This window comes from Coregonus lavaretus, assembly GCF_964263955.1.
Source record: "Coregonus lavaretus genome assembly, chromosome: 11".
NCBI lineage: Eukaryota > Metazoa > Chordata > Actinopteri > Salmoniformes > Salmonidae > Coregonus > Coregonus lavaretus.
In genome coordinates, this window is record NC_139998.1 from 49,339,028 (window position 1) to 49,366,521 (window position 27,494).

General features: G+C 43.8%; 1 protein-coding gene and 1 pseudogene across 2 annotated transcripts in view; both read right to left on the minus strand.

Annotated features, from left to right (window-relative positions):
* LOC311137098 (sterile alpha motif domain-containing protein 9-like) overlaps window positions 1-14,727 on the minus strand; it is a 28,664-nt gene extending 13,937 nt beyond the window's left edge. The window contains exon 1 of the mRNA XM_084171431.1: window positions 14,664-14,727. The gene's annotated coding sequence lies outside the window, so the exon portion shown is untranslated. The remainder of the gene's footprint in view (window positions 1-14,663) is intronic.
* Window positions 14,728-16,038: 1,311 nt separating this feature from the next.
* Window positions 16,039-27,494, minus strand: part of LOC311137573 (nardilysin-like) — a 33,790-nt pseudogene continuing 22,334 nt past the window's right edge. Inside the window, exons 7-29 of the transcript in view lie at window positions 27,148-27,243; window positions 26,469-26,591; window positions 26,182-26,239; window positions 26,020-26,091; window positions 25,850-25,919; window positions 25,512-25,708; window positions 25,204-25,316; window positions 24,906-25,008; window positions 24,699-24,807; window positions 24,153-24,239; window positions 23,903-24,022; window positions 22,268-22,319; window positions 22,043-22,166; window positions 21,196-21,323; window positions 19,963-20,112; window positions 19,409-19,440; window positions 18,405-18,537; window positions 18,256-18,303; window positions 18,111-18,163; window positions 17,785-17,868; window positions 17,115-17,322; window positions 16,623-16,712; window positions 16,039-16,314 (exon numbers count right to left, since the gene is read on the minus strand). The product of the transcript in view is annotated as a nardilysin-like (transcript). The remainder of the gene's footprint in view (window positions 16,315-16,622; window positions 16,713-17,114; window positions 17,323-17,784; window positions 17,869-18,110; window positions 18,164-18,255; window positions 18,304-18,404; window positions 18,538-19,408; window positions 19,441-19,962; window positions 20,113-21,195; window positions 21,324-22,042; window positions 22,167-22,267; window positions 22,320-23,902; window positions 24,023-24,152; window positions 24,240-24,698; window positions 24,808-24,905; window positions 25,009-25,203; window positions 25,317-25,511; window positions 25,709-25,849; window positions 25,920-26,019; window positions 26,092-26,181; window positions 26,240-26,468; window positions 26,592-27,147; window positions 27,244-27,494) is intronic.

A 27,494-nucleotide genomic window follows, 5' to 3' on the forward strand; every position in this document is an offset into this window, starting at 1 on the left:
TATTCTCATTAAACTGATTGAGATCAAATGGTTGACATGCAGATTATGCATGGACGTTTCACCGGTAAAATTTGAATGAAATGTGAAGGGAGGGTGACCACATTTTTTTTTGCTTAGAGCTAAAGAAACACAGAACATGTAAAACAGTCAATTTGACTCGAGGTCTTTCCATTCCAAATAAAGTTGGAGAGCAGGCCATTTAGTTTATTAAAAAAGTTGGATAGAATTGAAACTGGCAGGGCCTGGAATAAATCAACCTTGGTAATACAGTCATGGTCAAAAGTTTTGAGAATGACACAAAGTCTGCTGCCTCAGTTTTTATGATGGCAATTTGCATATACTCCAGAATGTCATGAAGAGTGATCAGATGAATTGCAAAGTCCCTCTTTGCCGTGAAAATAAACTTAATCCCCAAAAAAAACATTTACACTGCATTTCAGCCCTGCCACAAAAGGACCAGCTGACATCATGTCAGTGATTCTCTTGTTAACACAGGTGAGAGTGTTGATGAGGACAAGGCTGGAGATCACTCTGTCATGCTGATTGAGTTAGAATAACAGACTGGAAGCTTTAAAAGGAGGGTGGTGTTTGAAATCATTGTTCTTCCTCTGTTAACCATGGTTACCTGCAAGGAAACACGTGCCATCATCATTGCTTTGCACAAAAAGGGCTTCACAGGCAAGGATATTGCTGCTAGTAAGATTGCACCTAAATCAACCATTTATCGAATCATCAAGAACTTCAGGGAGAGAGGTTCAATTGTTGTGAAGAAGGCTTCAGGGCGCCCAAGAAAGTCCAGCAAGCGCCAGGACCGTCTCCTAAAGTTGATTCAGCTGCGGGATCGGGGCACCACCAGTGCAGAGCTTGCTCAGGAATGGCAGCAGGCAGGTGTGAGTGCATCTGGACGCACAGTGAGGCGAAGACTTTTGGAGGATGGCCTGGTGTCAAGAAGGGCAGCGAGGAAGCCACTTCTCTCCAGGAAAAACATCAGGGACAGACAGATATTCTGCAAAAGGTACAGGGATTGGACTGCTGAGGACTGGGGTAAAGTCATTTTCTCTGATGAATCCCCTTTCCGATTGTTTGGGGCATCCGGAAAAAAGCTTGTGCGGAGAAGACAAGGTGAGCGCTACCATCAGTCCTGTGTCATGCCAACAGTAAAGCATCCTGAGACCATTCATGTGTGGGGTTGCTTCTCAGCCAAGGGAGTGGGCTCACTCACAATTTTGCCTAAGAACACAGCCATGAATAAAGAATGGTACCAACACATCCTCCGAGAGCAACTTCTCCCAACCATCCAAGAACAGTTTGGTGATGAACAATGCCTTTTCCAGCATGATGGATCACCTTGCCATAAGGCAAAAGTGATAACTAAGTGGCTCGGGGAACAAAACATCAGAATTTTGGGTCCATGGCCAGGAAACTCCCTATACCTTAATCCCATTGAGAACTTGTGGTCAATGCTCAAGAGGCGGGTGGACAAACAAAAACCCACAAATTCTGACAAACTCCAAGCATTTATTATGCAAGAATGGGTTGCCATCAGTCAGGATGTGGCCCAGAAGTTAATTGACAGCATGCTACGGTGGATTGCAGAGGTCTTGAAAAAGAAGGGTCAACACTGCAAATATTGACTCTTTGCATAAACTTCATGTAATTGTCAATAAAAGCCTTTGACACTTATGGAATGCTTGTAATTATACTTCACTATACCATAGTAACATCTGAGAAAAATATCTAAAAACACTGAAGCAGCAAACTTTGTGAAGACCAATACTTGTGTCATTCTCAACACTTTCGATTATGTTAACCCAACCTAACATAGAAATAGGGAGAGATCTGGTGAATGGCGCCAGAGAAGATGGCTGCCGTTTTACAGCCCTCTAACCAATTGTACTATTGTGTGTTTTTCCGCGTTATTTGTAATTTATTTTGTACATAATGTTTCTGCCATCGTCTCTTATAACCAAAAATAGCTTCTGGATATCAGGACAGCGATTACTCACCTCGTATTGGACGAATCATTTTTCTTCAACGAGGCGGCCGCGAAGGATATCCTACAGACACCCGACAAGGCCCAAATCCCCATCATTCGCATGAAGAAGAGACGGAGATATCGTGGACGTACAGTGGGGAGAACAAGTATTTGATACACTGCCGATTTTGCAGGTTTTCCTACTTACAAAGCATGTAGAGGTCTGTAATTTTTATCATAGGTACACTTCAACTGTGAGAGACGGAATCTAAAACAAAAATCCAGAAAATTATATTGTATGATTTTTAAGTAATTAATTTGCATTTTATTGCATGACATAAGTATTTGATCACCTACCAACCAGTAAGAATTCCGGCTCTCACAGACCTGTTAGTTTTTCTTTAAGAAGCCCTCCTGTTCTCCACTCATTACCTGTATTAACTGCACCTGTTTGAACTCGTTACCTGTATAAAAGATACCTGTCCACACACTCAATCAAATAGACTCCAACCTCTCCACAATGGCCAAGACCAGAGAGCTGTGTAAGGACATCAGAGATAAAATTGTAGACCTGCACAAGGCTGGGATGGGCTACAGGACAATAGGCAAGCAGCTTGGTGAGAAGGCAACAACTGTTGGCGCAATTATTAGAAAATGGAAGAAGTTCAAGATGACGGTCAATCAACCTCGGTCTGGGGCTCCATGCAAGATCTCACCTCGTGGGGCATCAATGATCATGAGGAAGGTGAGGGATCAGCCCAGAACTACACGGCAGGACCTGGTCAATGACCTGAGAGCTGGGACCACAGTCTCAAAGAAAACCATTAGTAACACACTACGCCGTCATGGATTAAAATCCTGCAGCGCACGCAAGGTCCCCCTGCTCAAGCCAGCGCATGTCCAGGCCCGTCTGAAGTTTGCCAATGACCATTTGGATGATCCAGAGGAGGAATGGGAGAAGGTCATGTGGTCTGATGAGACAAATATAGAGCTTTTTGGTCTAAATTCCACTCGCCGTGTTTGGAGGAAGAAGAAGGATGAGTACAACCCCAAGAACACCATCCCAACCGTGAAGCATGGCGGTGGAAACATTATTCTTTGGGGATGCTTTTCTGCAAAGGGGACAGGACGACTGCACCGTATTGAGGGGAGGATGGATGGGGCCATGTATCGCGTGATCTTGGCCAACAACCTCCTTCCCTCAGTAAGAGCATTGAAGATGGGTCGTGTCTGGGTCTTCCAGCATGACAACGACCCGAAACACACAGCCAGGGCAACTAAGGAGTGGCTCCGTAAGAAGCATCTCAAGGTCCTGGAGTGGCCTAGCCAGTCTCCAGACGTGAACCCAATAGAAAATCTTTGGAGGGAGCTGAAAGTCTGTATTGCCCAGCAACAGCCCCGAAACCTGAAGGATCTGGAGAAGGTCTGTATGGAGGAGTGGGCCAAAATCCCTGCTGCAGTGTGTGCAAACCTGGTCAAGACCTACAGGAAATGTACGATGTCTGTAATTGCAAACAAAGGTTTCTGTACCAAATATTAAGTTCTGCTTTTCTGATGTATCAAATACTTATGTCATGCAATAAAATGCAAATTATTTACTTAAAAATCATACAATGTGATTTTCTGGATTTTTTTAGATTCCGCCTCTCACAGTTGAAGTGTACCTATGATAAAAATTACAGACCTCTACATGCTTTGTAAGTAGGAAAACCTGCAAAATCGGCAGTGTATCAAATACTTGTTCTCCCCACTGTAGGTCGGGGTGCCTTGTAAGGATCCGACGACGAGCGAGTAAACTGCCGCTCCCATCAATCCTATTAGCCAATCTTCAATCATTGGAAAATAAATTGGATGACCTAAGATTACGGTTATCCTACCAACGGGACATTAAAAACTGTAATATCTTATGTTTCACCAAGTCGTGGCTGAACGACGACATGGATAACATACAGCTAGCGGGCTATACGCTACATCGGCAGGATAGAACGGCTGACTCCGGTAAGACAAGGGGTGGCGGTCTGTGTATATTTGTAAACAACAGCTGGTGCACAAAATCAAATACTAAGGAAGTCTCGAGGTTTTGCTCGCCTGAGGTAGAGTATCTTATGATAAGCTGTAGACCACACTATTTACCAAGAGAGTTCATCTATATTTTTCATAGCTGTCTATTTACCACCACAAACCAATGCTGGCATTAAGATTGCAAGAAATGATTTGATTTGATTTGATTTGATAAGGCCATAAGTCAACAGGAAAACGCTCATCCAGAGGCAGCGCTCCTAGTGGCCGGAGACTTTAATGCAGGGAAACTTAAATCCGTTCTACCTCATTTCTACCAGCATGTTAAATGTGCAACCAGAGGAAAAAAAACTCTAGACCACCTTTACTCCACACACAGAGACGCATACAAAGCTCTCCCTCGCCCTCCATTTGGCAAATCTTACCATAACTCTATCCTCCTGATTCCTGCTTATAAGCAAAAACTAAAGCAGGAAGCACCAGTGACTTGGTTAATAAAAAAGTGGTCAGATGACGCAGATGCTAAGCTACAGGACTGTTTTGCTAGCACAGACTGGAACATGTTCCGGGATTCTTCAGATAGCATTGAGGAGTACACCACATCAGTCACTGGCTTCATCAATAAGTGCATCGATGATGTCGTCCCCACAGTGACCTGGTACATACCCCAACCAGAAGCCATGGATTACAGGAAACATCCGCACTGAGCTAAAGGGTAGAGCTGCCGCTTTCAAGGAGCGGGACTATAACCCGGACGCTTATAAGAAATCCCGCTATGCCCTCCGACGAACCATCAAACAGGCAAAGAGTCAATACAGGACTAAGATTGAATCGTACTACACCGGCTCTGACGCTCGTCGGATGTGGCAGGGCTTGAAAACTATTACAGACTACAAAGGGAAGCACAGCCGCGAGCTTCCCAGTGACACAAGCCTACCAGACGAGCTAAACCACTTATATGCTCGCTTCGAGGCAAGCAACACTGAAGCATGCACGAGAGCACCAGCTGCTCCGGATGACTATGTGATCACGCTCTCCATAGCCGATGTGAGTAAGACTTTTAAGCAGGTCAACATTCACAAGGCCGCAGGGCCAGACGGATTACCAGGACGTGTACTCCGAGCATGTGCTGACCAACTGGCAAGTGTCTTCACTGACATTTTCAACATGTCCCTAACTGAGTCTGTAATACCAACATGTTTCAAGCAGACCACCATAGTCCCCGTGCCCAAGGACACTAAGATAACCTGCCTAAATGACTACCGACCCGTAGCACTGATGTCTGTAGCCATGAAGTGCTTTGAAAGGCTGGTCATGGCTCACATCAACACCATTATCCCAGAAACCCTAGACCCACTCCAATTTGCATACCGCCCCAACAGATCCACAGATGATGCAATCTCTATTGCACTCCACACTGCCCTTTCCCACCTGGACAAGAGGAACACCTACGTGAGAATGCTATTCATTGACTACAGCTCAGCATTCAACACCATAGTGCCCTCAAAGCTCATCACTAAGCTAAGGATCCTGGGACTAAACACCTCCCTCTGCAACTGGATCCTGGACTTCCTGACGGGCCGCCCCCAGGTGGTAAGGGTAGGTAACAACACATCTGCCACACTGATCCTCAACACGGGGGCCCCTCAGGGGTGCGTGCTCAGTCCCCTCCTGTACTCCCTGTTCACCCATGACTGCATGGCCAGGCACGACTCCAACACCATCATTAAGTTTGCCGACGACACAACAGTGGTAGGCCTGATCACAGACAACGATGAGACAGCCTATAGGGAGGAGGTCAGAGACCTGGCCGTGTGGTGCCAGGATAACAACCTCTCCCTCAACGTGACCAAGACAAAGGAGATGATTGTGGACTACAGGAAAAAAAAGAGGACTGAGCACGCCCCCATTCTCATCAACGGGGCTGTAGTGGAACAGGTTGAGAGCTTCAAGTTCCTTGGTGTCCACATCACCAACGAACTATCATGGTCCAAACACACCAAGACAGTCGTGAAGAAGGCACGACAAAGCCTATTCCCCCTCAGGAGACTGAAAAGATTCGGCATGGGTCCTCAGATCCTACAGAAAAATTATACAGCTGCACCATCGAGAGCATCCTGACTGGTTGCGTCACCGCCTGGTATGGCAACTGCTTGGCCTCCGACCGTAAGGCACTACAGAGGGTAGTGCGTACGGCCCAGTACATAACTGGGGCCAAGCTTCCTGCCATCCAGGACCTCTATACCAGGCGGTGTCAGAGGAAGGCCCTCAAAATTGTCAAAGACTCCAGCCACCCTAGTCATAGACTGTTCTCTCTGCTACCGCACGGCAAGCGGTACCAGAGTGCCAAGTCTAGGTCCAAAAGACTTCTCAACAGCTTCTACCCCCAAGCCATAAGACTCCTGAACAGCTAATCATGGCTACCCGGACTATTTGCACTGCCCCCCCACCCCATCTTTTTACGCTGCTGCTACTATGTTAATTATTTATGCATAGTCACTTTAACGCTACCCACATGTACATATTACTTCAACTACCTCAACTAGCCGGTGCCCCCGCACATTGACTCTGCACCAGTACCCCCCTGTATATAGCCTCCCTACTGTTATTTTATTTTACTTCTGCTCTTTTTTTCTCAACACTTTTTTGTTGTTTTAGTTTACTTTTTTATTAAAAATAAATGCACTGTTGGTTAAGGGCTGTAAGTAAGCATTTCACTGTAATGTCTGCACCTGTTGTATTTGGCGCATGTGGCCAATACAATTTGATTTGATTTGATTTGATTTGAGATCTCCATCAAGTAGAGGATCTTAATCGAATCCGTGACGAAGACAAAAGAAGTTAAGATGGGAGCGGACAACGACCCCATTATATGGGAAGTGGAGTGGTCCACTATTGGCAGTTGCTCCAATCTGTCTACGACCAACCTGGTCTCACGGCATTTCGTATTATTCTGTATGTAAATCCGAGACACTCCATTTAGTATGATATGTTACGTTTTGTATGGTAAGTATTAATTTGTGCGCGTCCATCACCCATTTCGTACAATATGTTACGAATTTACAAAACGTAAAATATGTTACGAATTTAGGGTTAAGGTTTGCTAAAAGGGTTAAGGTTAGGTGAAGGGTTAGCTAACATGCTAAGTAGTTTCAAAGTAGTTTTTATTAGCAGGAACTTGAACACGCTGTATACCAAGACAATCCAGAGCATTCCAAAAATGCTCAATGGGTGACTTGTCTGGTAAGTATGCAAGCCATGGAAGAACTGGGACATTTTCAGCTTCTAGGAATTGTGTACAGATCCTTGCAACATGGGGCTGTCGTGCATTATCATGCTGAAACGAGGTGATGGCGGTGGAATGAATGGCATGACAATGGCCCTAAGGATATTGTCACGGTAGCTCTGTGCATTCAAATTGCCATCGATAAAATGCAATTGCGTTTGTTGTCCGAAGCTTATGCTTGCTCATACCATCACCCCACAACGTTGACGTCAGCAAACCGCTCGCCCACACGACGCCATACACGTGGTCTGCGGTTGTGAGGCCGGTTGGACGTACTGCCACATTCTCTAAAATGACGTTGGAGGCGGCTTATGGTAGAGAAATGACAATTAAATTATCTGGCAACAGCTCTGGGGAACATTCCTGCAGTCACCATGCCAATTGCACACTCCCTCAACACTTGAGACATCTGTGGCATTGTGTTGTGTGATAAAACTGCACATTTTAGAGTGGCCTTTTATTGTCCCCAGCACAAGGTGCACTTGTGTAATGATCATGCTGTTTAATCAGCTTCTTGATGTGCCACATCTGTCAGGTGGATGGATTATCTTGGCAAAGGAGAAATGCTCACTAACAGGGATGTAAACAAATTTGCGCACAACAAGCTTTTTGTGCAAATGGAACATTTCTGAGATATTTTATTTCAGCTGACAAAACATGGGACCAACACGTTACATGTGTTTATATTTTTGTTCTGTGTATATTTTGCTGAAGGGCCATCCATTTTCATTTCAGAGATGTCTGATTTTCTCCACGTAACCCTTATTATAAATAACGTTTACTCCCTTTGCAGGAGTTCTGCAACACTAGTGCTGAGAAAACAGCATTTACATTATACAAGTTAAAAGTTTATAAGTTACACATGCTTGTGTTCATTACAGTTCTAAGCCAGCACCAAACGTCTAACTGTTTGTCAAGGAGATAAGAAGCAGAAATTACCTAATTATTTTCTGGCACTGTAAACATGTGCTAACATTCCACTACTAAAACCCAGGAAAACTGAAATCCGTTTTACCTCATTTCTACCAGCATGTCACCGGTGCAACTAGAGGGAAAACAAATCTAGATCACCTTTACTCCACACACAGAGACACATACAAAGTTCTCATCACCCTCCATTTGGCAAATCTGACATTAACTCCATATCCTCTTGATTCCTGCTTACAAGCAAAAACTCAAAACAGGAAGTACCACACGCTCAATTCGGAAGTGGTCCGATGAAGCGGATGCTAAACTACAGGACTGTTTTGCTAGCACAGACTGGAATAAGTTCCGGGATTCATCTGATGGCATTGAGGAGTTCACCACATCAATCACCGGCTTCATTAATAAGTGCATTGACGACATCATCCCCACAGTGACCGTACGTGCATATCCCCAGTGGCAAAAAAAGTACTAAATTCTCATATAGAAAATGACTCAAGTAAAAGTGAAAGTCACTCAGTAAAATACTACTTGAGTAAAAGTCTAAAAGTATTTGGTTTTAAATATACTTAAGTATCAAAAGTAAAAGTACAAATAATAAAAAAAAAGTCCTTATATTAAGCAAACCAGATGGCACAATGTGTTTTTTTATTTATTTACGGATAGCCAGGGTCACACTCCAACACTCAGACATAATTAAAAAACAAAGCATTTGTGTTAAGTGAGTCCGCCAGATCAGAGGCAGTAGGGATGACCAGGGATGTTCTCTTGATAAGTGTGTGAATTGGACCATTTTCTGTCCTGCTAAGCATTCAAAATGTAACAAGTACTTTTGGTTGTCACGGAAAATGTATGGAGTAAAAAGTACATAATTTTCTTTAGGAATGTAGTGAAGTAAAAGTAAAATTTGTCAAAAATATGAATATTAAAGTAAAGTACAGATACCCCAAAAAACGACTTAAGTAGTACTTTAAAGTATTTTTACACCACTGCATATCCCAACCAGATGCCATGGATTACAGGCATCATCCGCACTGAGCTAAAGGCTAGAGCTGCTGCTTTCCAGGAACAGGACACTAACCAGGACGCTTATTAAGAAATCCTGCTACGCCCTACGATGAACCATCAAACAGGCAAAGTGTCAACACAGGACTAAGAGCGAATCCTACTACACTGACTGATGCTTGTCGGATGTGGCAAGGCTTGCAAACTATCACGGATTACAAAGGGAAACCCAGCCACGAGCTTCCCAGTGAAACATGCCTACCAGATGAGCTAAATGCCTTCTATGCTCGTTTCGAGGCAAGCAACACTGAACCATGTGTGAGAGCAACAGCTGTTCCAGATGACTGTGTAATCACGCTCTTCGTAGCCGATGGGATTAAGACCTTTAAGCAGGTTAACATTGACTACGCCGCAGACGGATTACCAGGACGTATACTCAGCATGCGCTGACCAGCTGGCAAGTGTCTTCACTGACATTTTCAACCTCACATGACCAAAGCTGTAATACCTACATGTTTCAAGCAGACCACCTTAGTCCCTGTGCCCAAGAACGCCAAGGTAACCTGACTAAATGACTAACGCCCCATAGCACTCAAATCTGTAGCTATGCAATGCTTTGAATGGCTGGCCATGGCTCACATCAATACCATCATCCCAGACATCCAGGACCCACTCCAATTCGCATACCGCCCCAACAGATGACGCAATCTCTGTTGCACGCCACACAGCCCTTTCCCACTTGGACAAAAGGATCACCTACGTGAGGATGCTGTTCATTGACTACAGCTCAGCGTTCAACACCATAGTGCCCTCAAAGCTCATCACTAAGCTAAGGTCCCTTGGGACTGAACACCTCCCTCTGCAACTAGATCCTGGACTTCCTGACGGGCCACCCCCAGGTGGTGAGGGTAGGCAACAATGCATCTGCCAAGCTGACCCTCAACACGGTGGCCCCTCAAGGGTGAGTGCTTAGTCCCCTCCTGTACTCCCTGTCCACCCACGACTGTGTGTCCAAGCCCGACTCCAACACCATCATTAAGTTTGCTGACGACACAACGGTGGTAGGCCTGATCACAGACAACAATGAGACAGCCAATAGGGAGGAGGTCAGAGACCTGGCAGTGTGGTGCCAGGACAACAACCTCTCCCTCATTGTGAGCAAGACAAAGGAGATGATCGTGGACTACAGGAAAAGGAGGGCCGAACACGCCCCCATTCACATCGACGGGGCTGTAGTGGAGTGGGTCAAGAGTTTCAAGTTCCTTGGTGTCCACATCACCAATAGACTATCATGGTCCAAACACACCAAGAAAGTTGTGAAGAGGGCATGACAATGCCTTTTCCCCCTCAGGAGACTGAAAAGATTAGGCATGGGTCCCCAGATCCTCAAAAAGTTATACAGCTGCACCATCGAGAGCATCCTGACCGGTTGCATCACCGCCTGGTATGGCAACTGCTCGGGATCCGACCGTAAGGCGCTACAGAGGGTAGTGCGTGCGGCCCAGTACATCACTGGAGTCAAGCGTTCTGCCATCCAGGACCTCTATACAAGCCTATGTCAGAGGAAGGTCCAAAAAATGGTCAAAGACTCCAGTCACCCAAGTCATAGACTGTTCTCTCTGCTACCGCACGGCAAGCGGTACTGGAGGGCCAAGTCTAGGTCCAAAAGGCTTCTGAACAGCTTCTAACCCCAAGCCATAAGACTGCTGAACAATTAATCAAATGGCCACCCGGACTATTTGCATTTATCCCCCCCCCCCCTTTGATTTTACACTGCTGCTACTCACTGTTTATTATCTATGCAGTCACTTTACCCCTACCTACATGTACAGTACAAATTACCTGGACTAACCTGTACCCCCTCACATTGACTCGGTACCGGTACCTCCTGTATACAGCCTCATTATTGTTATTTTATTATGTTCTTTGTTTCTTCTTTTTTTAACACTAGTTTATTTAGTAAATATTTTTCTTAACTCTATTTTCTTAAAACTGCATCGTTGGTTAAGGGCTTGTAAGTAAGCATTTCACTGTAAGGTCTACACCTGTTGTATTCGGCACGTGCCAAATATATATATATATATTTTATGTGTAGTTTCTTTTCACTTCAATCCATCATTAAGTTTTGAATCCATGTAGCGAAACAGAACGTAAGCTTGTGAGACCGGAATGGACGTAGGAGGCAAGTACATTTGAGCATACCCACAATAACTAATTAAAGTAGCCCATCATAGTGTGTAGAATAGATGCTAGAATGTTTATTTTATTTTATTTTTTTATGTGTTGGTAGAATGTTTATTGCGGTTCTATATCTATCTATGGTTTATTCTAACATAAAATAAATGTATAACCTTTACTCTCATTTTACAATAGCACTTATTTTAACCTTCATGTACCCACTCACAATTGTATATTTAAGAAAGTATAGAATTAATCTATAGCAGTGCTCGACATGGGCAGGCGCTCACCAGAGCCGAGTACCGGCACCTCAAATGTTCTACTGCTTGAGCTCCTGTTCCTCTTAATTTTAGCTCAACATTTTTTATTTTTTTTATTTTTTAGGGGGTAGATCAGCTTTAATATTGCAGATAGATTGTAACTTCCATCAATGTAATTGTCTGCATCACTTCCAAACCCCATGTTTTTTTTCCCCTCGCAAATATATATATACAGTGGGGAGAACAAGTATTTGATACACTGCCGATTTTGCAGGTTTTCCTACTTACAAAGCATGTAGAGGTCTGTAATTATTTATTTTTTAATCCAGAAAATCACATTGTATGATTTTTAAGTAATTAATTTGCATTTTATTGCATGACATAAGTATTTGATACATCAGAAAAGCAGAACTTAATATTTGGTACAGAAACCTTTGTTTGACCCATGGAGCGGCGCACAATTGGCCCAGCGTCATCCAGGGTAGGGGAGGGAATGGCCGGCAGGGATGTAGCTCAGTTGGTAGCGCATGGCGTTTGCAACGGCAGGGTTGTGGGTTCGTTTCCCACGGGGGGCTAGTATGAAAAAATAAAAATAATGTATGCACTCACTAACTGTAAGTCGCTCTGGATAAGAGCGTCTGCTAAATGACGTAAATATAAATGTAATGTAAATGTTTGCAATTAAAGAGATCATACGTTTCCTGTAGTTCTTGACCAGGTTTGCACACACTGCAGCAGGGATTTTGGCCCACTCCTCCATACCTTCTCCAGATCCTTCAGGTTTCGGGGCTGTCGCTGGGCAATACGGACTTTCAGCTCCCTCCAAAGATTTTCTATTGGGTTCAGGTCTGGAGACTGGCTAGGCCACTCCAGGACCTTGAGATGCTTCTTACGGAGCCACTCCTTAGTTGCCCTGGCTGTGTGTTTCGGGTCGCTGTCATGCTGGAAGACCCAGCCACGACCCATCTTCAATGCTCTTACTGAGGGAAGGAGGTTGTTGGCCAAGATCTTGCGATACATGGCCCCATCCATCCTCCCCTCAATACGGTGCAGTCGTCCTGTCCCCTTTGCAGAAAAGCATCCCCAAAGAATAATGTTTCCACCTCCATGCTTCACGGTTGGGATGGTGTTCTTGGGGTTCTACTCATCCTTCTTCTTCCTCCAAACACGGCGAGTGGAGTTTAGACCAAAAAGCTCTATATTTGTCTCATCAGACCACATGACCTTCTCCCATTCCTCCTCTGGATCCTCCAGATGGTCATTGGCAAACTTCAGACAGGCCTGGACATGCGCTGGCTTGAGCAGGGGGACCTTGCGTGCGCTGCAGGATTTTAATCCATGACGGCGTAGTGTGTTACTAATGGTTTTCTTTGAGACTGTGGTCCCAGCTCTCTTCAGGTCATTGACCAGGTCCTGCCGTGTAGTTCTGGGCTGATCCCTCACCTTCCTCATGATCATTGATGCCCCACGAGGTGAGATCTTGCATGGAGCCCCAGATCTAGGGTGATTGACCATCATCTTGAACTTCTTCCATTTTCTAATAATTGCGCCAACAGTTGTTGCCTTCTCACCAAGCTGCTTGCCTATTGTCCTGTAGCCCATCCCAGCCTTGTGCAGGTCTACAATTTTATCTCTGATGTCCTTACACAGCTCTCTGGTCTTGGCCATTGTGGAGAGGTTGGAGTCTGTTTGATTGAGTGTGTAGACAGGTGTCTTTTATACAGGTAACGAGTTCAAACAGGTGCAGTTAATACAGGTAATGAGTGGAGAACAGGAGGGCTTCTTAAAGAAAAACTAACAGGTCTGTGAGAGCCGGAATTCTTACTGGTTGGTAGGTGATCAAATACTTATGTAATGCAATAAAATGCAAATTAATTACTTAAAAATCATACAATGTGATTTTCTGGATTTTTGTTTTAGATTCCGTCTCTCACAGTTGAAGTGTACCTATGATAAAAATTACAGACCTCTACATGCTTTGTAAGTAGGAAAACCTGCAAAATCGGCAGTGTATCAAATACTTGTTCTCCCCACTGTATGCACATACATACACATATCCTTTTAAAAAATATATTTCCCTTTATTACTTTCCAACCTCACCACCCCTTCCCTAATTGGAGTAAACTAGTGAACAACAATGCTTAGGCCTCTACTTCCAGCTTATACATACTATATACATTTTATGACAATTTTACAATAATTCTATTTTGTTTGTTTTTACTCTGGAACTTCCTCTACCCTCAACCTCTCCGATCATTTTCATGATGTCCATCCGGTTTGCTTCTATATGCCATATCTTTCTAACTGTGCTCTTTCACAAAATCTCTCAACCTATAACCTATATACGTATTGTAGCTCAATTGGTAGAGCATGGCGCTTGTAACGCCAGGGTAGTGGGTTCGATCCCCGGGACCACCCATACGTAAAAATGTATGCGCACATGACTGTAAGTCGCTTTGGATAAAAGCGTCTGCTAAATGGCATATTTTTTAATTTTTTATTATGGACACAGTATGCTTACATTATTAGTTATCTTGTTGTTATTAGTTGTTGTTAGTTGTTATTAGTCCCATCCTTCAACTCCATGCAACACCTCCCATCTATCTCTTAACACCATCCATATTGGATTTCTATTTGCCATATATTTTTCAACTGTTCTGTGATGTTTTACAAAAGTTCTGAACCCTTCTATTCTCATTGTTTCTACAGATTGTAAATTGAAAATAAACATTTTTGCTAAAAGTATTATTATATTATTGATCGATTGACTGAGTTTTCAGATCACCCAGTAATGCCATCTGCAGGGTTAGCTCCAGGGAAATATTGCAATCCTTTAACCTGTGTCCAAAAACAAGCTACAAATGGACAGTACCAAAACAAATGATCTAATGATTCTGTCTCAAAAGTTTGTGGAACTCCTGCACCTAAATATAAACACTACCCGCACCCAAAATGAGTAAAGGCACCTATTTCAGTCCAAGTCAAGCACTGATCTATAGCAATGAATTGGACTTACCCATTCCAGCCGCATAGGTGCAGTCACATTATTGCCCCTCTTCCTTAAAACAAGGTGCTTTATTGTGTCTAGGTAGGCGACAACTTTAATTTATTGGTTCAGTGGTCAAAATCTGACCAATCAAATGATTGTTTACCTTATTTGGGCATAGCTAATTCTCATAGGAGAATGACGTTTGAGCTGTCGTAACAATGACATGAAAAGTAGGTCACGAACTAGGGTGTGGTACATTGGTATTAATCCTAGTGCTTTACAGGTAGACCTAATTCAGGTACAGTACACGGAAAGTATGCCGTAGCATACAATCTGCCATTATGTGTTAAGCAATAATCGAAATGGCTGTGATTACTTAAAGCATTTTCCCCAAGGTACAACAGTCCATATAAACTGAAAATAATAATGCATTACAATTCTAGTGCTTTTCACAAGATCCAAAGCTCTTGACCTGGATAACTAACCCCATCTACCAACAATGTTTTAGCACCCACCTGTAAATGGGTATTTAAAATAATTGGTAATCAACACTGCATTATATCAGATGGAAGAGAAGACCAAAAAACGAATGAAATATCCTACATTCACTTTTAATAAATATTTCCATTGAAAGATAATGATAATAACAGGCTATAGATTGAAACATGCCAGTCGTCCAGTGATTTTAAAAAGGCAGAGGTGGGGCTGAAATGTTAAGCCTACATTAAGTGAGGTTTTCCCTTTAGCCTCTTTACAACAGAATAAAAGTTAAAACAATACCTCGGAAACAAATCAGAAACTACGTCACATACTGACCATGCCTTACCATTATGACAAACATACTACATTTTTCTATCGACAAAATCTTACAGTATGAACATGTAAAATGTTAACCCTGATGTCCATTGTTAAAATACACGCAATCCTTCTTCCACGTTAGCGATGAGGAGATGTGTCTGTGACATGAAGAAGTCCAAATAAAACGAAAGAAGATATTATGATAGAATCTCCGTCCTCTTTTCCACCCTCTCTGTCCACCCTCCTGCCAGCCAAACCCTGAGTCTTTACTACTACCAATCACAGCAAAGATGGTTCCTCCTATTAAATCAATCAGGGACTGTGGAGAACAAAAGGACAAACTGATGACCTCTCAACCAATTTCCTTTCTTTAACAGTGCTTTGGTGTAGCTGACTAGTGGTGAATGCCATTATTAATACTAGTGCCTGCTACTGCAGTTGATATTTGATTAATGTGGATGAAGAGAGAGATGGGGGAGGAAGAGGGAGAAAAGAGAGGAGCAGAGATACGAGTTTCTCTTCAGAAGACACCACTGCACTGCATTGTGGCCTGCCCTGGCTAGTCATCCGGAACCAAAATGGCTCCCACTGCTCCTTCAGTCGCCTACTGCAATGCAGAACCAATGTGTGGAACCGATCTACTTTTGTGGTAGTGGTAGAGGGTGAGGGAGGAGGTGAACAAGCGGATGTCGTCAATGAGCGTAGCGTCGGCCAGCATGGGCGAGGCGGGCACGAAGGTCAGCTTGGAGACTTCTCCGTAGGAGTAGGTAGAGGTTTTAGGGGCCTGGCCTTGGTCCTCTTCCCCCTCTGAGGGGCTGGGGTTGGGGCTGCAGCTGCTCTGACCTGCCTGGTTGCTCTCCTCCTCTCCAAAGCTAACCACCTGACAGAGGGAGAGGAGTTACAGTAAGCTCTGGAGGAGGAGTTACAGTAAGCTCTGGAGGAGGAGTTACAGTAAGCTCTGGAGGAGGAGTTACAGTTAGCTCTGGAGGAGGAGTTACAGTAAGCTCTGGAGGAGGAGTTACAGTTAGCTCTGGAGGAGGAGTTACAGTAAGCTCTGGAGGAGGAGTTACAGTAAGCTCTGGAGGAGGAGTTACAGTTAGCTCTGGAGGAGGAGCTGATAGGGGGATACCACTTAATGTGCTCCCTTGCACACACACACACAGAGGACTGCAGAGCTGGCAGACTTACATGCACGCTGAGTTTCTTGCTGGTGGCGTCCCTGTGCTCCATGAACCAGGACAGCAGCTCTGCTTTGGTGATGATCTTCAGAGCCTCAATTTGCAGAACAGAGGAACAGGATAAGTCAATGCATGAATTAACCTCCTTACCCTTTCTCTCCCCCAGATGCTTCAGCCCCCCCCTCCTTCACCTAGTGCCGGTGCCAGTGAGCTGAAGCAGCCATGGCATGTAAATGATGGAGGGGCTGTGCCCCCAGTATCCCTCATGCCCGCTGTGCCCCCCCCCCCAGCCCTCCACTCTGAAAACCCTGAGCCTGCAGACCCCTGGACTGATGCAGACCCAGAGTGCTCCATACGGTACGGTTAACACACACAGCGTACGCACACACAAACACACACACACACCGGTGTACAGTAGTACACCTTCAGGAGGGAAGGACACCCCTGATGTCGACATTATGACGGAGAGTTCGAGTAAACTGTGCGGCTGTGACCGGGTTACCTCTCTGTTGAGGCGGTCGAAGATGTACTGCTGGCTGACCACCTCGAACCAGTTGCGGTCCACCTCCTCGCCCAGGTGTGTGTCCTCACACTCTTTGAGCTTGATGAGAGCGGTCACCTGGGTCTTGAAGGCCTCGTCCATGAGGTTGGTCATCTTCTCTCCGAAGCTCACCAGGAACTCCTCAATCTTGGTCTCCACGTAGTCCGTGCTGGGAGAGAGAGAGAGAGCAGGACACGGGGAGCGTCAGACTACCTCTCATTTATATTTTAAAAGGAAAAGGTGATGGCATCTCCCAAAACAACAGCAACAAGAGTTGTTTTGATGAACAGGTGCTCTTATTTATATAAATCTTGCACTTGTGATAATATTCTAAGGCTTAAATTAGCAGCATATTGTACTGCTACCATCTAATACAACTCTACTATCAACTATGCTACTATCTGACCTGAATATGATGCTACCATCCTTCTCCTCTGAACTGCCCCTAACAAACACGTCATCATCTGTCACTGACCTTGACACTACCAGCTGGGTTTCCATATGCATGCTGAATATTCAACTATATCACACGTGTTACTTTATAGCAATAACATTTGAGTCATTTGAATATGACACAAGTCTAGTGTATGAGATGTACAGTGCTAATGGCAAAAGTGAACTGGTGACTCACTTGAACTTAGTGGCCTCCGTTTCCATGGTGATGGAGAAGCCCAGGATCACGGAAGTGTTTCTGCAGGTGGGGTACACCTGATAGCTGATGGGTACAAGGTCAGAGGTAAAAAAATCAGCCAACAAGGCTCGGTTAGGTAGTGAAAATTAGCTTCTATTCTACGTGGGATGGGGTGTCTGTAAGAGGAATTATTTTATTTGAACAAGTAGTAGTTATGAATTAGTAAGTGCTATAGTGGTATTTTAGTGGTATATAGCTGTTATAGTGGTATAAAATATATATTTTTCACATTTTCAGAGTTATGGAGAGATAAAAAAACAACTAACCCAAGAGTCTCCTTTGTCCTGAGGAAGTCAAAGCAAGGTTCCTCCATGTGCATCTGTGGACATAGCAGCAAATATACTTCATTACCCATAACACCACTCACCGACTCAGGTTTTCCAGTCAAGCCTTGTTCGCTACAACGCTCACCACCAACAACTCCATCAGTGTGTGTTCTCTCATGTTCTTCAAGCCTGACTGGAGAAGAACAGGAAGAGGCAGGATATTTTTCGACATAAAAATACTTACCATAATACACCTAACTAACGTTGAATGAATGTTGTGTGAATGTTGGGTACCTGGTAGTAGACAGTAACTTCCGAGTTGGCGTCTCCTTTGTTGAGGGACTTTACTTTGCAGAGGTGAGGCTTCTGAGGAACCGCTCTGAAGAGCACAGGGACCTCCACGGAGAGATGCTTGAACTGCAGCTTGCTGTAGAGTGTAGAAGATGATTGCTTTTACATCAAATCAAATTGTATTTGTCACGTACAGAGTTTACAGCAGGTATAAAAGGTGCAGTGACATGCTAACGCGCTAGCTCCAACAATGCAGTACAATATCGATAACCAATAAAATATTGATAACCGGAACAATATCGATAACGTTAATGTCACGAATTCAGCCGAGGCTGCCCCTCCTCCTTGCTCGGGCAGGTTTCGGCTTCGTCGTCACCGGCATACTAGCCACTACCGCTCCATTTATCATCACTCCATTTGTCTTGTCTTGTCAATCACACACACCTGGTACTCATTCCCTCATTAGTCTGTGTATAAGTGTTCCCTCTGCCCCCTTGTCCTTTGTGAGTGATTGTTCGTTGTGAGAGTGAGTAGCTTGGTTGAGCTACTCTTTAATTGTATGCAGCCAAGGTTGATTTTCCCTTGTGCTAGTTTTGTTCTGTCGCTATATGCGCTACATTATTGTACACTGAATAAACTCTTGATTTCAGTGTTTTACCTCCTGCGCCTGACTCCGTCATTCACACTTCATCACAGTTAAGTCATTTGGCTGACACTCCTATACAGAATGACTTATAATCAGTGCATTCACCAAATTAGATAATAGCAACCACAAGTCTCAATCCTTGCAAGTACTGCGTTTGTTGAATTAACCTTCAATCCTTGCAAGTACTGTGTTTGTTGAAGTAATAACTTCATTTGGAGAGTGCTTTTCGTGCGTTGTAATCAAAACACTGTTTTTAATGGTGCCGAAAACAGAAGATTAAAAATAGAAGTTCTTTGAGAGAGTGTTAAGAAAGAGAGAAGACAGAAAATTGGGCAAGCAGAACGAGAGCGAGGATACTTACTTAATAAAATACTGTAGAAACTCAATTAACTCCTGTTGGACAAAGAACAGTTACAAAATGCCTATTAGCATAATTAGCATATCATAGGTTTAGCTAGTCTGGCTGATAACTGTTGGAGTTTTAAATCAAAACGAGAGGTCTCAAGAAGAAAATAAAAAAGTTCAAGATAATCAATCAATCAATCAATGTGTCCATTATTGAAAAGAGCAGAATATGTCATTATAACATCATCTTTTCCAGACCAGTGGGGCACAGCTCCTCTCGCTGTGTCACATGGTCTCTGTGTCAGCCAGGCTAAGGGTTAGCAGCAGGACAGTAATTTATTAATTCACATCACCAATTTGATTAGGACAATAATCAACATCCTTGAAAGATTGCGATACAAGAATGCCAGACTTAGCGTTAAACAGCTATTTTAGTCTGTCCTCTAGACAAGCGAAAAAAAGATTTTGAGAGAGAAAAAAACATGCCTCAGGTCGTTGGATGTGTGTGTGTGTGCGCGTGCACATCTGAGACGGTGTGTGTGCGTGTCTGTTTTTATAAAAGCGGCTCACTGTGCTAGTGAAGTTGCCCTGCACCAGCCCCTCGGTGTACAGCTGGGCTTTGAGGCCGCTGACAAAGGTCATGAAGTCATCCACGGTGAGGCTTGGTACTTCTGGATGACCGACCAGCGACAGTGCTCCAGGATCAACAGATGCACGTCCCTGAGAGAGAGAGATTGTGTGGAAGAGAGAAGAAGAGAGAAGGAGATTGGGAGAGAGGTAGGAGCGAGGGGGAAGATCCATTCAAATCATTTATCATTGTTACTGTTTAACAACACTTTACAACTCTGACTCACATTCTGAAAGAGAGAGAGAGATAGATAGGAGAGAGAGAGAATACTTTTTTTTGTATACTTTTGGGTGAAAGGTCTGATTGATGTTACAGTTGGCAGCATAGTATGTCACAGCTTGCCACAAGCTAAGGGAGGAAAATTAAAATGTAAAATTTTCTCCATGAATTATAAGTAATAGACTATATAAGTACAAGTCAATTTCTATTTTTTTTAAAAATTAGATTGTGAACGTTGACCATTATAACATTAGGAACACCTGCTCTTTCCATGACATAGACTGACCAGGTGAATCCAGGTGAAAGCTATGATCCCTTTTTGATGTCACCAGGTTAATCCACTTCAAATCAGTGTAGATGAAGGGGAGGAGACCGGTTAAATAAGGATTTTTAAGCCTTGAGACAATTGAGACATGTATTGTGTATGTGTGCCATTCAGAGGGTGAATGGGCAAGACAAAATATTTAAGTGCCTTTGAACGGGGTATGGTAGTAGGTGCCAGGTGCACCGGTTTGAGTGTGGCAAGAACTGAAACGCTGCTGGGTTTTTCACACTCAACAGTTTCCTGTGTGTATCAAGAATGGTCCACCACACAAAGGACATCCAGCCAACTTGACACAACTGAGGGAAGCATTGGAGTCAACATGGGCCAGCATCCCTGTGGAATGCTTTCGACACCTTATAGAGTCGGTCCCTGATTAGAGGGGAACAATTAAAAAATGGAGTGGAACTGGCGTCGAGGTCCAGAGTTGAGTTTGAGGGCTACAGAGGGTTGAGCAGTCAGGTGTGTTGAATTTAGGCAATCACTGAACTGATCAATTAGCTCAGTTGGTCGGGTGTGGTGCCTAGTTGGAACAAAATCCTGCGGTACCTGCAGCACTCCAGGAACAGGGCTGGCTACCCCTGCTGTAGCCTATAGAGGGTTTAGCAGTCACAGTGTCAGAAATCAGACTCACTTCCCCAGCCTCTCTGGCTTGATGAGGATGTTGAAGTAGGTCTTCTTCAGCTGCTCTGCGAACATGGTGAACACGCCGGGCTCAGCCGTGAAGTCTGCCAGGCGGTCCACCATCAGGTTGAACAGTAACTAGCACAGGGACAGAGGCAGGGAGGTTGAGTTGGCAGGAGGCCAGCTTTAGGGCTGGCTGAAGCTAGGGTACATTTGTTGAGTACAGAATGGGTTTATAGATTGGGGTTGTATGAATAGGCAGAATGAGTATGAGTGCAGGAGAGCTGTAGGTGTGTGTGTATGTACATTCTGTGCGTCTATTAGGGTTGGGAATTGCCAGGGACGTTACGATACGATATCATCATGATACTTAAGTGCAGATACAACATGTATTGTAAGTCCAATTTGTAAGTCGCTCTGGATAAGAGCGTCTGCTAAATTACGTAAATGTAAATGTAAATATTGTGATTCGATACTGTGATTTTATTGCGATTCGATGTTCCAAACATATTGCTCACTACATGTCTGCTGCAGAGAGACTAGAGAGAGCATGAGAAAATTATTTTTGATCAGTCATGGAAATAAAGTGCTGAAAACATATTGGCTCAATATATAAAAAGAAGATAGGATGAAAAAATACCAGCCATTTTGGGTGCAGGTGCAGCTGACTAGCGCTAGCTTACGCTACCTAGCATTTTTTTAAACAAATCGATACTTGGAGTCAAAGTATCGATATAATATCATCCAAAATAATATCGCAATATGTAACTTTATAGATTTCTTCCCCCCATCACTAACATCTATGTGTGTGTTCATACTGAGTGGCTCTGTATGTATTGTGCATGTGTGAGACTCACAGGCAGCTTGTGGTTGAAGCCCTTGACCCTGATGACCAGGCCATGTTCCCCGGCGATCAGTTTGTACTCCAGCTGGGCCACGTTGTGGGCCAGGATGTTCACAAAGATGTCAAACAGCACCAGGCTACAGGACCACAATACATACACATTTAGAGTGACTGAAAGAAAATATGTCAACATCCACAACCAATAAGTAAGGGTTTTGTATTCAAATAAAATACTAACTTCTCTGGAGATTTCTGAATCATCGGGGAGATGAGGTTAAAACGGACATAAGCTAGAAGAAGAAACATTTGGGAAAGTATTAAATAAATTAAACAGGATATAATTTGAAATGTGTCAGCCTAGTAGCTACTAACATTTGTCTTACACATATTTAAAAAGAGTAAATCCCAGGTGTCACTGCAATTCCCTTAGGTTATATACACTACCTAAGTAGCGGTTATACACTACCTAAGTAGCGGTTATACACTACCTAAGTAGCGGTTATACACTACCTAAGTAGCGGTTATACACTACCTAAGTAGCGGTTATACACTACATAAGTAGCGGTTATATACTACCTAAGTAGCGGTTATATACTACCTAAGTAGCGGTTATATACTACCTAAGTAGCGGTTATATACTACCTAAGTAGCGGTTATACACTACCTAAGTAGCGGTTATACACTACCTAAGTAGCGGTTATACACTACATAAGTAGCGGTTATATACTACCTAAGTAGCGGTTATATACTACCTAAGAAGCGGTTATATACTACCTAAGTAGCGGTTATATACTACCTAAGTAGCGGTTATACACTACCTAAGTAGCGGTTATATACTACCTAAGAAGCGGTTATATACTACCTAAGTAGGGGTTATATACTACCTAAGTAGTGGTTATATACTACCTAAGTAGTGGTTATATACTACCTAAGTAGCGGTTATATACTACCTAAGTAGCGGTTATATACTACCTAAGAAGCGGTTATATACTACCTAAGTAGCGGTTATATACTACCTAAGTAGCGGTTATACACTACCTAAGTAGCGGTTATATACTACCTAAGTAGCGGTTATATACTACCTAAGTAGCGGTTATACACTACCTAAGTAGCAGTTATACACTACCTAAGTAGCGGTTATACACTACATAAGTAGCGGTTATACACTACATAAGTAGCGGTTATATACTACCTAAGTAGCGGTTATATACTACCTAAGTAGCGGTTATATACTACCTAAGTAGCGGTTATATACTACCTAAGTAGCGGTTATACACTACCTAAGTAGCGGTTATACACTACCTAAGTAGCGGTTATACACTACATAAGTAGCGGTTATATACTACCTAAGTAGCGGTTATATACTACCTAAGAAGCGGTTATATACTACCTAAGAAGCGGTTATATACTACCTAAGAAGCGGTTATATACTACCTAAGTAGTGGTTATATACTATCTAAGTAGTGGTTATATACTACCTAAGTAGCGGTTATATACTACCTAAGAAGCGGTTATATACTACCTAAGAAGCGGTTATATACTACCTAAGAAGCGGTTATATACTACCTAAGTAGCGGTTATATACTACCTAAGTAGCGGTTATATACTACCTAAGTAGCGGTTATACACTACCTAAGTAGCGGTTATATACTACCTAAGAAGCGGTTATATACTACCTAAGTAGTGGTTATATACTACCTAAGTAGTGGTTATATACTACCTAAGTAGTGGTTATATACTACCTAAGTAGCGGTTACATACTACCTAAGTAGCGGTTACATACTACCTAAGTAGCGGTTATATACTACCTAAGAAGCCCAAGCTAACAAGAGTCATTACCAGGTAAATTAACAAAAAACACATACCACCACACCTTTAGGTATCTTGAACGTATTGTCCTTCTTGAACCAGAGACAGCCTCTCTCGTTGTTCACTATCCGCACCGGGACTTCTGTGTCAGGACAGTCCGACGGTTTCAGGGTGAAATCCGTTGCTATGGAAACAAGAAACGGGATAGGAATATGAATATGGCAAAGCATGTATAACAATATCAATAGACCAAAAAGTGAATGTTGTAGAGTGGATGTGATTGGTACACAACAATGTCCATCATCTGTACTGACCAATGAACTTGTTCTCAGCGGGCAAGTGGAGGTCGGGGTTGAGGTCAAAGTCTCTGGCCCAGCGCTGTGCCCACTCCTCAGGGAGGTCTGCCAGGACAGAACAGGACACTCAGGTTACATCCCAAAGCACCCTATTTCCTATACAATGCACAGCTTTTGATCAGGGCCCATAGGGCTCCGTCACAGACAGACAGACAGGCCGAACACACCACATTAACGTCACACACACCATCATGTCAGGAAATGGGCTGTGAATATACAGCCCCACTGAGTATGTGGAGTGATCTATGGATTGAACATATTCTGGAACAAGATATTGATAACAATGACTGTGGGCCTAATTTCAGTCAATCCCTGTAACTGGGTTTCAAGGATAAGTTTACAAAAAAACAAAGGGCAGCACTTTATTTTACAGTATATACATTACCATGTATTTACATGATGACATGGTAAATGGTCATTACAGAATAAGATACTTTTAAAAAATCAATCCAACGTCCTTCTGAAGGTGGCTGAATATAATCTCCAACACAGCCCTGCTCTTACCCTCTGTGCTGTAGTTCTCCTCGAGGGAACAGTGGCCCTCGTGCTCTGGGGACAGCAGAAGCAGGTTGGCCCTCTCTGGGGTGAGCAGGGCCACGGTCGAGGCGATCACCTGTAGAGGACACACACACATGAAGTATACAGTTGCGTGCATTACAGTTGCAGTACAGGCTTTAGAAGTTGCTATTGTTCTGCCAATACTGTGGTGCAACCAAACCTTTTAGGGCTGGAGCTGGTCTCCAGTCAGGAAGTCCTCTTTGGGGAAGAGCTGCATGTTCTCACAGATGTTCTCCACATACTCTATGGGGTCGGTCTGTGGCAGGATGATAGGACAGGGGTTCAGAGATACAGAACCATATTAGGGCAGAACCATATTAGGACAGAATCCTAAACTAAAAAACCTCAAGCACACAACTTATGACAGTGTTATGTCATGGTAGTGACGTCATGGTAACGACAGTCTAAAGTCAGCTTTGTGACGGAGGGACTAAGGGAAGTGAAACTGTACCTGCTCCTGGTAGTGGAACTCATTGGCTTCATCTTCTGGATTTCTTCATAGATCCTCTGCTGTGGACCCACAGTCTGCAGCATCTTCATGTACTGGAACACTAGATGAACCACCTGTAGAGGGAAACAGCTGCATGGTTAAAACTAGACTGTGTCTGTGTGTGTGTGTTAGACTCTTCGCACATGAGCATGTGTGTGTGTGTGAGTCTTCTCACATGAACATGTGTGTGATTGTGTGTGTGTGTGTGTGTGTGTGTGTGTGTGAGTCTTCTCATATGAGCGTGTGTGTGTGTGTTTGCACCAGCTGACCTGATAGAAGTTCTGGAAGCCTTCGTCAGTGACGCTCAGATATGGAGAAAATGGAGTAGGTGGTGTTCTGGTCAAAGCCCATCTCACTGTTCCCTCCAAACAGAGCCAAGGCCTAGCACTTCTCCCGGAGCAGGGATAGGATGCTGCCGGTGCCTTCGTGGCCAATCAACCAAGAGATGTAGTGCAAGGGCTTCACCCTACATGGAGACACCAAGACAAACAAAGATGGTATCCAATGCTATTCATAACGATGGAGACATAAAACAGCAATCTTAGCTCAAATGGTCTTTGAAACAAGTACAAAAGGTTCAGAATATTAGAAGGTACAAAAGGCTCACCTGCCCAGCTTGTCCTGAGGGGGTAACGTCCAGGTGGTGGTGAGAGCATGCACCTTCCTCACAGGAACAACTGTAACACACACACACAATTGAAATTGAGGAATTGGTACATCGAGTTAGTACAGGTTGATATGATGACACGTATAAATGTTCATTTAAAGCCTGTGTACCTCTGTACAGCTTGTTGAAGGCTGGTGTCGAATGGGTCCTGGAGGTCAGAGAAGTCAGGTCTTGGTAGAGCACTGGAAACAAAACGTGAAAATACACAGAATGTTTTATTTGACAGTGTTTTGAGTGAGTACGTGTGTGTGCGTGTGGCCGTGTGTGCTTACTTGTTGGGCACCTTGCTGAAGATCTCTCTAACCCATTCCTCCAGTGTGTTCAGTGTCTCTGATAGCCAGACAAGAGCAGTTGAGTCCAGTTAATTTCAGTAGACTGATCCTCACTCATTTTGGTAGACTGACTAAAATCCTCACTCATTTTTGTAGACTGACTACAATCGTCATTCATTTCAATAGACTGACTACAATCCTCATTCATTTCAATAGACTGACTACAATCCTCATTCATTTCAGTAAAGGAGACGGGATCCTTTGTGTTTGGCCGGTTGGCCAGCTACCTTTGGACTGCACTGTGAGGGTTATGTAGTGGGCAGAGTAGTATCTTTTCCAGAAGTCTCACAGACGCTGGTAGGTGTTGATCTGCTTCTCTCTGGGCTCGTGCTTCAGAGTCTGAGCATTTCCTGGAGGAGACCAAGGACATGACATATCCGTTATTACAACTTTTATGAATGCTTTCACACCGTCATTACACAGTTATTTAAGTTATTAAACGTTTATACACCGTTCTTCAGCATTATTAAACATGCTGAGATCGACACTACCATCCATAGCTATGTAATACATGCTCAGTGTGTGCATATTTAAAGCCAGACATCACTTGACGATCTTAGGGACATTTACAAGCAGGACAGTCCAAATGAAAAAGACAGTCCACATGAAAATACATACAACTATTTGTTTTACCAGCAGGATAACTAGAATTAGAATGTTTGTCAAACAATGGAAGCCTATGGTACCAGGGTAGCACATTCAAACCCCTACCAGACTAGTACTCTATGGGTGCGTCCCAATAATATCTCCCTTTTCATGAAGTGTATACTTGTTCACTACTTCCCACAAATCTTAAAACATTGGATTGGTGGAGTCATGGGCTAGGAAAGGGAAGTGAAAAAGTGCAGACTTTGGGAGGAAGAAGATATCATTGGGACATAGCTGTGTGTATCTGTGTATCCTCACCACAGCAGAACTTGCCCATGGGGTGCTTGGGCTTGGCCAGGCTTCCGAACAGCATCTCCTTGCGGTGGGAGTCTGACGGCCGAGCCAGTTGGTACTCTGCACATCAAAGGGAGAGGCATTGACAATCCAGAGAGAGAGAGACCGGAGAGAGCGAGACTACAGAGAGAGTCCAGACAGAGAGAGAGAGACGAGAGAGTCCAGACCGAGACCAGAGAGAGAGACCAGAGAGAGAGAGAGAGAGAGAGAGAGAGAGTTAGAGAGAGAGACCACAGAGAGAGAGAGACCGGAGAGAGAGAGAGAGAGAGAGAGAGAGAGAGAGAGAGAGAGAGAGAGAGAGAGAGAGAGAG